The sequence below is a fragment of the Siphateles boraxobius genome, unplaced genomic scaffold, assembly GCF_051911475.1.
Source record: "Siphateles boraxobius isolate OS27281-9 unplaced genomic scaffold, OSU_SipBor_1 84, whole genome shotgun sequence".
Classification (NCBI taxonomy): domain Eukaryota; kingdom Metazoa; phylum Chordata; class Actinopteri; order Cypriniformes; family Leuciscidae; genus Siphateles; species Siphateles boraxobius.
Window position 1 is genome coordinate 2236825 of NW_027509213.1, and position 12753 is coordinate 2249577.

The following is a 12753-nucleotide window of genomic DNA, read 5'->3' on the forward strand; positions in this document are numbered from 1 at the left end:
ACCACACGCACACGCACGCATGCACGAGCTGTTCATAACTAAAGGAGCATCTGCCGCACAGATCTTTGGTGTACAGCCAAAATGTCTTCAGAGGTAATAAAGTTATAAATCTGCAAGTCATTTCAAATATATGGAAGGAAAGAAATTTGAGTAAATTACTCTTATGTGTGAGGGGAAAACGGGGGTAGTAAAACTTTGTTTATGTGTTTACTGTATACACCTATGATTGTATTGTTATGAAAACACGTTATATATATATATAATATAATTGATTACTTCGCGAAAGCTCAAAATAATAATCATACCATACACGGTTGGTCAACAACGTTCACTCAGATGTCTCAAGGTAATAAACAATCAAATGTCACCATGACGTTTTCATAAAAGCCAAACAGGTTAATATAGCCAATGCAACGGCGTTCTTCCTTGTTGGTCAATAACATGAACACCTTAGCATGTTAGCAATGGACACAAGGCTAACGTTACCGGTAGGCCATACACAAAAACATAGTTAGCATCTTTTATTGGATATGTTTTATGTTTCATGATGTACTATTCTTCCGAACACAATTCCTAGTTTATGAAACGGTTCACTAACAATGGTAGTAAAACCAATTCTGATTGTACATGTATCTAGCTTAAGTTAAAGCATTACACATTTTACGCATCGTCATTTGTTGTCATAACGTACATAGATTGGCCGTATCAAACATTAGAGACTGGGCTATATCTTACCATTTTATCAAGAAAAAAGCCAACTGAGGATCCCGTTTGAGACCAAGAGCAGACCGGAGATCTCTCCATTTGTTGAATACCTTACCGAGGTTGACTCTCGTCTTACTCTGACGCCTGTCTGACTCCAATATGGACCTTTTGGTGGCACTAGACAAAATTTTTCTTTTCTTTACTTTACATGGAGTTTGCGTTGGGGTTTGGAATGGACTACAAGCTGGTCTCTTTGAATCCATCTTCTACCTTTGACGCACGAGTTGTCCTTGCTGATGCGGAGAACGGCGGCGCCGGCGAATACACAAACCTGCGAGACATAGCCTGGTGAGCGTGAGCGCGCATGACGTCACGCCCAGTCTCAAATTCGAACCCGAATCCCTCTTATATATTGACGGTACAGGATTATAGAGGCAATCTAAGTGCGCAGAGAAGGGCTCATTCAGCCCATCAGGCAGTTCTTTAAGCATGTATGGGTTAGAAAAACGGGTATTTTTAACATGAATTTTTGCGCAATGCACCTTTAATGTGAAAATTAAATTATATATCAGTATGGGGGTCTTCGCAATTCTTATCCAAGAATAAAAAGCCAAATACATGCCAAGCCTGAGCTTTGACAATTCCTTATTAAAAAATATTTTATAAGTCTAACTATCGAGATTAGAGATAACTACAGATGGAACCTTTTGTAGCTTGCACCACGTACAAACCACTGAAATCGTTTGATAAATGTGAACGTTATTTTTGTTTTACTGACCCAATTCGCCTACTTATACTACACCCTTTGTGAAGAAGAAGTAGGCTACATACTTTTGAGTGTGTAGCAAAAGAGTAGGCAAGCTTTGGGACATACTACTTCGTCATCTTTAACGGACAGATCTGTCGCGTGCATCCTGTCACCGTAAACTGCCCTGTCAATCATCTTGTCACAGTTAAAATCCTGCATTCAATCTAATGTAATTTCCTACCGTTTCGGGGAGAAATGTAGTAGCACGTTCATCTGCCAGTCGTGGCTAATTCATGCGGAGACTCTCCTCATTGCAATTTGAATATAATGATGCATTTAAAAGTTAATGGCTAAATGTATCTTTACAAAAGTTCACAATGCTGCTGCATGTAATTCAATGTAGACAACATTGAATAAATACATTTTCGTCAGGTTAGAAACTGATATTTAATTACTCAAACCCCTTTATCTAAACCTCTCTACATAACGGACTCGCGCGTCCTCCATGTCTGTAGTTTTTTAACACTTTTCACTCATGTTTCAGAACGTGTTTGTAGTTCTAACCGAATCCTCGTCCACAGCGCGATGGGCAATATTTGCCGTTAGAGTGTGCATCCATAGACATCATATAGATAGATGCCCTATCGACCGCTACTGCCTATTGGTGCGGACGAGCCGTGGGGCCGCCATCTTAAACCGGTCACCCGCTCCGCTCAGTGTAATCTGTTTGCAATGAGCTACCAGCGCATTTAATTAATCATATCTCACTGAATACCGAACTGATTTTCACGTGGGTTTTACATTACAAGGTCATACATGTAGCTACGATACAGGACACATTGAAAATTTTGTTCACAAAATACAACCAATAGTACGGTAATGTTAAATCTTACTTGTGAAAAGTAATCCCCGAGTGATGGTCCGCCGATTTGAGCAGGAATATGCTGCACAGTACTCTAACATCTACTGCTGCTATGCAACGCAAATAGGAGTATGACCGGTTTAAGATGGCGGCCGCATTTCTTGCGCCACAGCGGCCAATAGGGCATCTAGTCGCTATATGATGTCTATGTGTGCATCGAACTGCATTTCGGATTCTGACCGGAAATAGTAGACAATCTGGGTATCTTGGAACACTCATTTCAACATACTACTATTTGGAACGTACTAATTCTATTTTCGAATACTATTTAGGACGGATGCAAATTGGGACTTGGCCATAATGTTTAGCCCAGTCAGAGAATGTCTAATAAGGGGAGAACTTTCACTCTCAGTAATGCCGAGTTCAGACTGCAGGATTTTAGCCCCGATTTTGGCTTTCCGACAGGTTTTGAGAAATCGCAGACAAATGCCCGAAATCACAGGCAAATCGGTGCTCGTTCACGCGAGTGACAATCACGCAGTGTGAATGAGCAAAGACGCGATCTGAGAGAATCGCCGACGAGTCACCGACGCCCGTGAGATATTTGGCATGCTAAATATCTGGACCTGTCGGCGATTCACAATCCTGCTGTGTGAAAAGTGTTCTGACTGAAAACTACATCGGCGATGACCGACAGCCAATGAGAGAGCAAGATACAGGAAAGCAGGATGTTCAGGGAGTAGTTATAGACCAGAATATCAGTATTTTAATAGATAGGCCTATATTTACAATTATATCAAACAGAAACAAAGCACAAACATTTGCATGACCAGCAGCAACAGCAGGACATTTGCAAAATTATTTATTTACCCCAAACTCTCTTTTTAGTGATGTTACGTATGACACTGAAGCTTCGATGTGTGTTTTGCGAAAGCGAAGCAATTTCTATTGAAGCCCCGTGTCGGGGTGTGTATTGGTTTCCCAGAGGTCACGTGATCTAACTCAGGTCCTTGTTGGCTCAGTCTGGTTGTTGGGTTTGTGAGGAGACTAGAGTGCTGTACTTTTAAAGTTTATCAATACATTACATTTAAATAACCAAAACTACTTATTATTTTTTTGTTATTGTTGTGTAATTTTGTTTTTGTAAGATCGTTGCACTTTTGGTGTATTTTTTAGGTAATTTGGTGTTGGTATTTGGGTGTTTGGTGAAGGGTTTGTATTTACAGCAATGGCAATAGCCAAAAAAAGGAAGACTTCCCCTAACTGGGAATATTTTGAGCTTATGGCTTCCAATGAATGCATTTCTAAAAAAGAAGAAGAAAAAATAAATATTTATTTATTTATTATTATTTTATTTTTTATCATTGTATTGTATAGTATGCAGTCACTCCCAACAAAAAAAATGTATCCTCACACTTCTGAGGGGGAAACCTTTGTCTTCTGTTGGACAGTGCAGTAGACCAGCGCACACAAGCTCAAATGACACTTCTGATGCGATCCTAGAAGTGGATAAATACCTTACAGAGACAAACATACAAAGAGCTGAAGATCCACTTGAATACTGGAGAATGCAGAAAAATGTCTACCCCCATCTATATACATTGGCATTACAGAATAATTAATTTTTATCACCTTTCTGTCATTCCTACAGTTACATAAGCACTATCACTGCCAAGTGTCAGATGAACAGATGATCCTATCACACAATGTCCTTATTCACTATATGTGTGTGTGCGTGTGTGTGTGTGTGTGTGTGTGTGTGTGTGTGTGTGTGTGTGTGTGTGTGTGTGTGTGTGTGTGTGTGTGTGTGTGTGTGTGTAGAGAGAGAGTAGGCCTACATTAGATCTTAATAAATAATATGCTCATTTTATATTTTATTGTCATAATAGAATAATTTAAGTTCTGTTGCTTTTATATGAAAATAAATATAATGAACAAGACACCCAAAGTACTTGTTATTAAATTCCATTCCAAATAAGTGTTTATCAATAATTTTTCTTTAATATATATATTTTTGTGTGTGTGTTTTCCTTTTTATAATAAAATGACATTGCATAACCCATAGAGATCGCACTGTCCGAGAGTTTGGGAATATTCACACAATGCAAAATTTGCTTTCATCCGAAAAAAGTACTTTGGACCACTGAGCAACAGTCCAGTGCTGCTTCTCTGTAGCCCAGGTCAGGCGCTTCTGCCGCTGTTTCTGGTTCAAAGGTGGCTTGACCTGGGGAATGCGGCACCTGTAGCCCATTTCCTGCACACACCTGTGCACGGTGGCTCTGGATGTTTCTACTCCAGACTCAGTCCACTGCTTCCGCAGGTCCCCCAAGGTCTGGAATCGGTCCTTCTCCACAATCTTCCTCAGGGTCCGGTCACCTCTTCTCGTTGTGCAGCGTTTTTTGCAACATTTTTTCCTTCCCACAGACTTCCCACTGAGGTGCCTTGATACAGCACTCTGGGAACAGCCTATTTGTTCAGAAATGTCTTTCTGTGTCTTACCCTCTTGCTTGAGGGTGTCAATGATGGCCTTCCGGACAGCAGTCAGGTCGGCAGTCTTACCCATGATTGCGGTTTTGAGTAATGAAACAGGCTGGGAGTTTTTAAAAGCCTCAGGAATGTTTTGCAGGTGTTTAGAGTTAATTAGGTGATTCAGATGATTAGGTTAATAGCTCGTTTAGAGACCCTTTTCATGATATGCTAATTTTTTGAGACAGGGATTTTGGGTTTTCATGAGCTGTATGCCAAAATCATCAGTATTAAAACAATAAAAGACCTGAAATATTTCAGTTGGTGTGCAATGAATCTAAAATATATGAAAGTTTAATTTTTATCATTACATTATGGAAAATAATGAACTTTATCACAATATGTTAATTTTTTGAGAAGGACCTGAATAAATATTGTCCAACATTCCCAATTATCTGATATAGCATGTCCTTTACTTATTTCTGTTATATGTTGGTATTAATTCAGTGTTTGTAATGCTAATATTAAAGGTTTTGTGGGGGGAAAGTAGAAAACTTGTCTAAGTCTGTGAAATAAACTGTTAAAAGGGATTTGATGATCACTAGTCTATTGATTGTACGTTATTCTGTGTTGTCATCATTCAGTTTGGATTTGATGTTTAATGTAGGCTACTTTAAAAAAAATACAAAGCAGCTGATATTGCCATAGCGACAGCAAAAAGCTAGTGGATAGTGATGGGAAGTCCGGCTCTTTTAAAAGAATCGGCTTTTAGAGCGGCTCGTTCGCGAACGACACATCAACACTAGGGGACTGCCGAGGCGCTTTCACCCCAAAATGGCGGAAGCGTAGCGCTGCTGCTGGGCGCTGATGTTGCAATGGAACGGTCTATTGAGTTTCGCCTCTTGTTCTTCTATACTCTTTGGTAGGCTACATAACAATCTCAACAATCGTGTTAAACCGTTAGATGAATTAAATATACGTTCACATACATGTATGAAAGAAATTGCCTCAAAAATATTAACTTAAAACATATTATTATCACAATTAATCTGTTAATGAGATAGAGCGTGAATTTGAGCGCGCAAAAGGGCATTTCGCACCGTGTGACCTGAGTTTTGAGGAGAAATGTTCATCTCGCAAATAAGAAAATATTTCGAGCGAACGAAAATTAATTTTGCATTTAAAATGAGTATTTGGATGTGCGCAGACATTCTCTTTTGCATGTGCAAAGTTTCACTTTCTTGTTCCTTTCATACCAGCCGTACGCGTTCTCTAAGCACAGACGGCTCGCTTGCTCAACACAACCCAACATTACAATATGCCATAATTCCAGCCAATCAGAGACTCGGCTGCTAAATTCTGATTGGCTGGCTTGAAAACCAATCACAAGACTCCCTGCATCCCCGACTTTGGAAGAGGAAAATACATGGTGGAAGACATAGACATAATAAATACATAGACGCCCAATTGGCCCCTGGAGCGTACGTCAACGGCGCTGCCATATTGCGGAGGGCAACTTTCCCATACCTCTCATTACGGGAACTGTGAAAAATGCCTGTTTCGTGAGCTGCTTGGGGCTGTACAAATCGCCACACAATTGAAAACAGGTCTCGGGGAATTACCTTTCACAAACAAGACTGAAACTTTTTTTCTGGTATTATTTGGACCTTATATAATTAGTAATAGTAGCGTACACCACGTACAAACCACTGAAATCGGTTAATAAATGGTAACGTTATCATTGTTTTTATCTAGGAAAACCGCAGCTCAACCGTTTACTTGCATTTGTTTACAGTGCATTCTTGCCCTCAGCAAAATGGCGGACGCGTTGACGTATCGCAGCAACGTTCCAAAGCGGCCAATAGGGCGTCTATGTATTTATTATGTCTATGATGGAAGATGTTTATGTTTAAAGGCACACTATGCAGGAATTCTGTTTTTGTCAAACAGTAGTCGCTGTGGAATACTTGCACTGTCGTAAATGCCCCCCACCCCACCCCACCCCACACACTGGTACCTGTTCGGTAGGAAATAGAAGCGTCGGGCATGCAACAGGCACAGATAGACTCGGAAGATATTGACCAGGTAATGTTTCACGATTTCATACAAATATTAGGCTACTGCATAGTCTACTGAACTACTGATGATGGTAAAAGGATAATAATAACTATATGTCAAGTGTTAGACTACTTTATAATAATAAAGTAGCCTACCGCGTTTGCTGGCTTATAACGTTTTTACATGATTGCTGCTAAATCACAAGTAAATAGCCTATAGTGTAGGACTACTGTATAATTTCATTTGTGTTTTTTGATTACAAAATGCCAGATGACATCAATAAAGTTAAATGTACGTTGCATTATTTCATAACATTCGCCGTTGTGATGTCATTAGACATGATTATTGCAATTTATCATAATAGTTTGCAAATTGTGCTCGTTTACACTTTTTACAACCTTCTAGGCTTAACTTTATTTGTGTCCTGATAACTTTTTGAGATATTGACAACTGTTCTCATGATAATCTGATAAATTATTGGACTGGTCTAATTATCAACAATGGATGAATGAACAGCATCGTAAAAAATGACATACTACAAGCAAGCGCAACAACATACAATATAGAACGCAAACAAGTTTACAAATAAGATATTTACTTACTAGTCCATCAACAAGATCGCCAGGTCAGCATTGCTGTTGCATCCAGTGCTGCTTTTTAGCTTGCGTCAACGAGTAAATGCCCGACCGAGTGGGACTCTTGTCCGGTTCCTCACGCGGTTCTGATTCACTTTTCCTTTTCAAACTTTCTTCCGACCGCTTTTTCTTTGCTCGTTCCATCGTCTGAAATGCGCGCAAGTGTCTGTGTGCTTCATATGTTGTTGTTGTGAGTGACGTAGTTGCCGTAAAGCAAGTCGTGATTCTCGCGAGATTTGTCGGGGGCGCTCCTCTCAAACTTACATAGCCGGTTTTTCCAGCGACGACCCCCCCAAGATTTACTACCAGGATGATTTGTCCTACTATGAGTTTATTTACCACCGAAATTACTTTGAAGCTGTTATATTACGGTGCAATTGTTACATAGTGTGCCTTTAATGGATTGAAAACTTCAATTTAAGTTCAAGTAAACAAAAACATTCACAGCAGAGAAGTTCTGTAAAAACAACTATCATACTAAAAAAAAATATACTGTATTTTCTTATATACTATTTTAGGATGGATAGTGTTCACATTGGGATGCAGGCTTGTTCCTCTCACTGCAAAAAAAAAAAAAAAGAAAGAGATGTGGGTAACAATGCAAACATATGCAAATATAACTGTAAGTGAAAATCTTGGGTGTGTGACTCACAAGACTTCTATATAATTACTCTCATAATTAGATTTTTATTTTTTTGCAGAGAGGGGAACAAGCCTGCATCCCAATGTGCACACTATCTATCCTAAAATAGTATATAAGAAAATGCAGTATATATGTTTTAGCATGATAGTTGTTTTACAGAACATCTCTGCTGTGAATGTTTTTGTTTAAATAATTCCAAGGATATCAAGTAGATTGATTATTATTTTAACGTTATTACATTGCATTTCTACGTTTATTTGATGGCTTTTTTATTCTAATGTGAGTGATGTACCGTTTTTACACACTTATTTCATTAAAAGGGGAAAAGTCTGTCCATCTTCATTTCTGAAAATGTGTAAAATTTGAGACCCCAGCTTGGTCACATTCATATTTCACTAATGTTAATTACATAACTTGCAGTTCAGAAAGAAGTTAGAACTACCACTTGAGGGGTAGGAAACACTGGGACATGCCATTATGTAGAGTAATAGTATGATTTGATTTTGATTAAAAATAAGCTAAAAAAAATAGCTTAAAAATAAGCTAAAAAATAAACTGTGGTCGTCGAGTGGTAGACATTTGAACTTAAATCAAGCCATTAAACAAATGAAAAATAAATATCTTCCACCATGTATTTTTCCTCTGCCACAGTCGGTGATGCAGGGGGTCTTGTGATTGGTTGACAAGCTAGCCAATCAGAATTTAGCAGCTGGGTTGTGTAGAGCAAGCGAGCCGTCTGCGCTTAGAGAGCGCATAGGCCTACGTCTGGTATGAAAGGAGCAAGAAAGTGAAACTTTGCACATGCGAAAGAGAACGTCTGCGCACATCCAAATACTTGTTTTAAATGCAAAATTGATTTTCGTTCGCTCAAAATATTTTCTTATCTGCGAGATGAACATTTCTCCGCAAAACTCAGTTCACGCGCGTGCGAAATGCCCTTTTGTGCGCTCAAAATGTGATCTTGCGCGCTCAGAATTGTGACCGAATTCTAACCCCATAAAGAAGCGGAAGAAAACAGAATGTCTGTAGTACCATAAATAGCCACAGGAGGAAAGCCTTTGAACACTGAATACAACCAAATGCCTTATTTCATGGAATTCACACATCAAAACTCTTTAAAGGAAATGTTATTTTTAACCGTTACATAAATTCGGGTGATCACTTATATCAATATTATATCGTCATATCATTCCAGCCCTAAAACAAGTGTAGTTTGCAGTGTTTATTTAAAAATATTATGCAAAATAGAAGATGGTAAATATTTAATTGATGATTTGTCAATACAATATATAACAATACAATAGGGTATGATTTTACCGCAAAAGTCAAGATATTGACACAAAATGACAACTTCAAATCCACATTTCACTGGCTGGAGTCCAGTTGTTTCTGTGAATTGCAGCGATCCATTTGCTTCTCTTTGCTGTAGCTTTCGACAGTCTGTATAAAAATACCAAATATTTATTTGTAAAATCTATTTGTACAGTCAATCTCAAAGCTCTTCCTATTTTACATGTGTTGTGTGTGTTTTTCACGGCCTTCACGCTGAAAAACACTGCTACCACTTTTGCTACGTTCACACCAGATGCGAATAGAGCGTCAAATTCGCGCCTGCCGCGTCTAGTTATACACTTGAACACTTAAGGCCTCATTATGCTTCTGCGTCAACTCCACGGCGTAGCTACGCCGTCACTCCTACGGCGTCGTGGCCGTTTTATGGTTCTGCGTCAGGTTGAGTTGCATCGCGGTGCATCTGACCAATCACAGCCCTTGTGGTCTGCGTCGCCTCGACGCGTAGTTACAATTTTTTGGAGGTGTACGTCGAGCTACGGCGGAGGGGTTCGCGGCGACGGCTACAGGGTCTGCGGGGGTACGCCGTCGATTTGACGCAGAAGCATAAAACAGGCTTTAGGGCCGTTACATAATCAATGCATCAGTACGCATACGCGCCCGCGAGGCTACTCATCGCTATGCTTCGACCGCCATTATGCGTCGATGCGTATCCAAATGTGTCGTCCTAGTTTTTGATACGCGACGCACCGATGAACGCAATACTATGCCGATTCGGTGGGGGCGACATTGCAAGTATTGTACATTAATTCAAGTATATAACTACAGAAGAAGGATTGAATACAATGGCGGGCGAAGAGGAAAAAATATGTGAGCTTATACATATACATCCGCATTTATACAACCAAATTATATTGATAAAATTTTGCCGCCGACATCCTAAAGTACTCCTAGGAAATGTCTCTCCTCGTCCAGGCTTCGCATGGGAAGCACCAGAGACACAAACTCCCCATCCTGATCTCTTCTTCGGTTTAAAGGGCGAACATACCACAGCCTATCTCTACGCTGCCTTTGTTGCCGCCGATGTAAAATCAGCAATATGCACTTCTCTTCAGTTGTCATTTTGATCTGAATATGACATGACCCGACTCTACTACCCCCTGTTGCGTGAGCTGTGTATTGCATTTCACGCATCACCCGTGACGCTTGCGTCTGCATGCGTCCACTGTTTAGACTATGAAAGGGAGCACGTCGCTCGTGTCACTCGCGTTGCTTGCTTGCGTTGCTTCCGCCTGTCCCGCGCCCAATTTGAGCTGTTGTCCCGCATCGGAGCGAGGATCACCCTCGCCTTCATTACCCACCCATTCTGTAATTTATTTTTTATTTGATAATAAATGGAGCCAGCCTAGGCTACTATAAAAGTGATTAAACTGTCCTGTGATTTTTTTTTCCCTCACACATCACAATATTTACTTCACCATGTGACAGCAGCAAGCAGGCTCCCGATTGGTTAACCTGTTGCGAACTGATGCAGAAGTTCCGATTTTTCAACTCGGGCGGCAGACGTGAATTCGAGTCAAACGCGTGAATGCACAAAAAGCACTAAATAAAATCATTTACGCGTAACGCGCCAGACGCTCAATTACCCACCTATTCGCGCAAACTTGACGCGTGATTCGACGCAAATTCGGGTCTGCTGCGCCACAGGATTTTTTTACGCGCGTAACGCGTCTTTGCATTTACTAAACATTGAAATCACTCGCGCCAGAACCTCTATTCGCGTCTGGTGTGAACGCACCACTAGACTTTTGCCACTCAGTGGGCGTAACCACAGTCACTCCGGCCGACGGTGACGTCACACTCATATCCTCTCATTCCCTCCTCTCATAGAGACAGATCGCAACGCGTCATAATCTGAAGACCACGCCCACCGGAGGGGAAAACAATCCAACCGTCTCCATTGGCTTTGGATTGCGAGAGGCTGCCTCCTTGTCATTTATGACATATAACTAAAGACAGAGAATACCTAAAAGCTGCTGTGTGACAAGGTGTACAGCAAACAAGCTAAAAAAAAACAGAAATACATTTTTATAAGCTTCGAAATGTAAAAGCCAGCCTTTAAGGAGACAAAAGTGGATACAGGCGTGAAGCATCAGCAGGAATCACTGACTAACCGTGCGTTCACACCGCCGCCGGCGAGAGCGTCAAAGTGGCCGGAAGTCATTCATTTTCAATGAGAGCCGGCGGTGAGCTCCGGCGAGGGCGGCGCGTCTTGGACGGTGAGAGCGGCGAGGAGAGTTGAAATCTGGTCAACTTTATGGTAATGAGCTATGACGCGGTTCGGCGGCAACCGGCGGCAACGAATCGGAATGTAGAAGTGCTCCGTTTGAGAGGATTCCAGAGAACGCAGTCCTGTAAACTTTGGTTCCGACCATATTAGTTCCCAAGCAAAATAGAGGAGAGGTTGATCATTTGAATTTGATAAGAAGGCGCGCAACACTATTTATAGGCAAGATTTTCGCGCTAATACACTTTTTTTCTGTGGGAATGTAAATTAGACTAGAACTTAACATGAACACAAAAGCCACACCACACAAATGGCTTTTAATTGGTTTATTTCGTTAGCAAACATGTCACTGGGTCATTCTATGAAAATGGTGGCTATTTGAACAGACAACTTTTAAAAAATGTAATTCTTTTTTTTATACCAAAACTTATAGTCAGATAATAGTTAACCTCTTAACATTATAAATCAACTTAAATGACAGCTTAATGTATTTTTATATTTTTACTACACTACATTAAAAATGCTTGAGCTGCATTTTTGTCACTGGTGTTACCTATATTTTAGATGACAATTTAGGCTTTTTCGGAATGTAATTTGACTATTTAATTTGCATACAGAAATTGCATACAGAAATTTGCTTTAACCAGGTATGTGTAAAGTTCTATTGTGTGACATTTTTCTATTTCTACCATTGTGTATTTTTTTTTGTAACATTAAAAATAATTGAGGTTGAGTGATCAAAATTGAATGATCATATCCTTAAAATGCCCTACTAATGAATGCAGCAACAGTTAGGTAGATACAAAAACCATATTCTATGAAACTGGGCTACTCTGATGCCATGCGGTAACACCAGTGACGCAATGTGAAACCAATGACATAACGTAAAGATTATTTCAAACAAATTTTTATCAATTTATTAGTAATATTTTACATTACAAATAATTTCAGATTTCATAAAATGTTTTAATTTGTGTTAAGGCTTTGTCAGTCAGCCTGTCACAAATTAAAGTCAGCCCCCCCCCCCAAAACCCCTCCCCCCCCAAAAAAAATATTATG

The 12753-nt window shown here is 40.0% G+C and overlaps 1 protein-coding gene across 2 annotated transcripts in view; it reads left to right on the forward strand.

The window, feature by feature from the left end:
* The window catches only part of LOC143730989 (leukocyte elastase inhibitor-like), a 58157-nt gene that overhangs the window by 29155 nt on the left and 16249 nt on the right, over window positions 1-12753 (forward strand). The gene's annotated exons all lie outside the window — the stretch shown is intronic.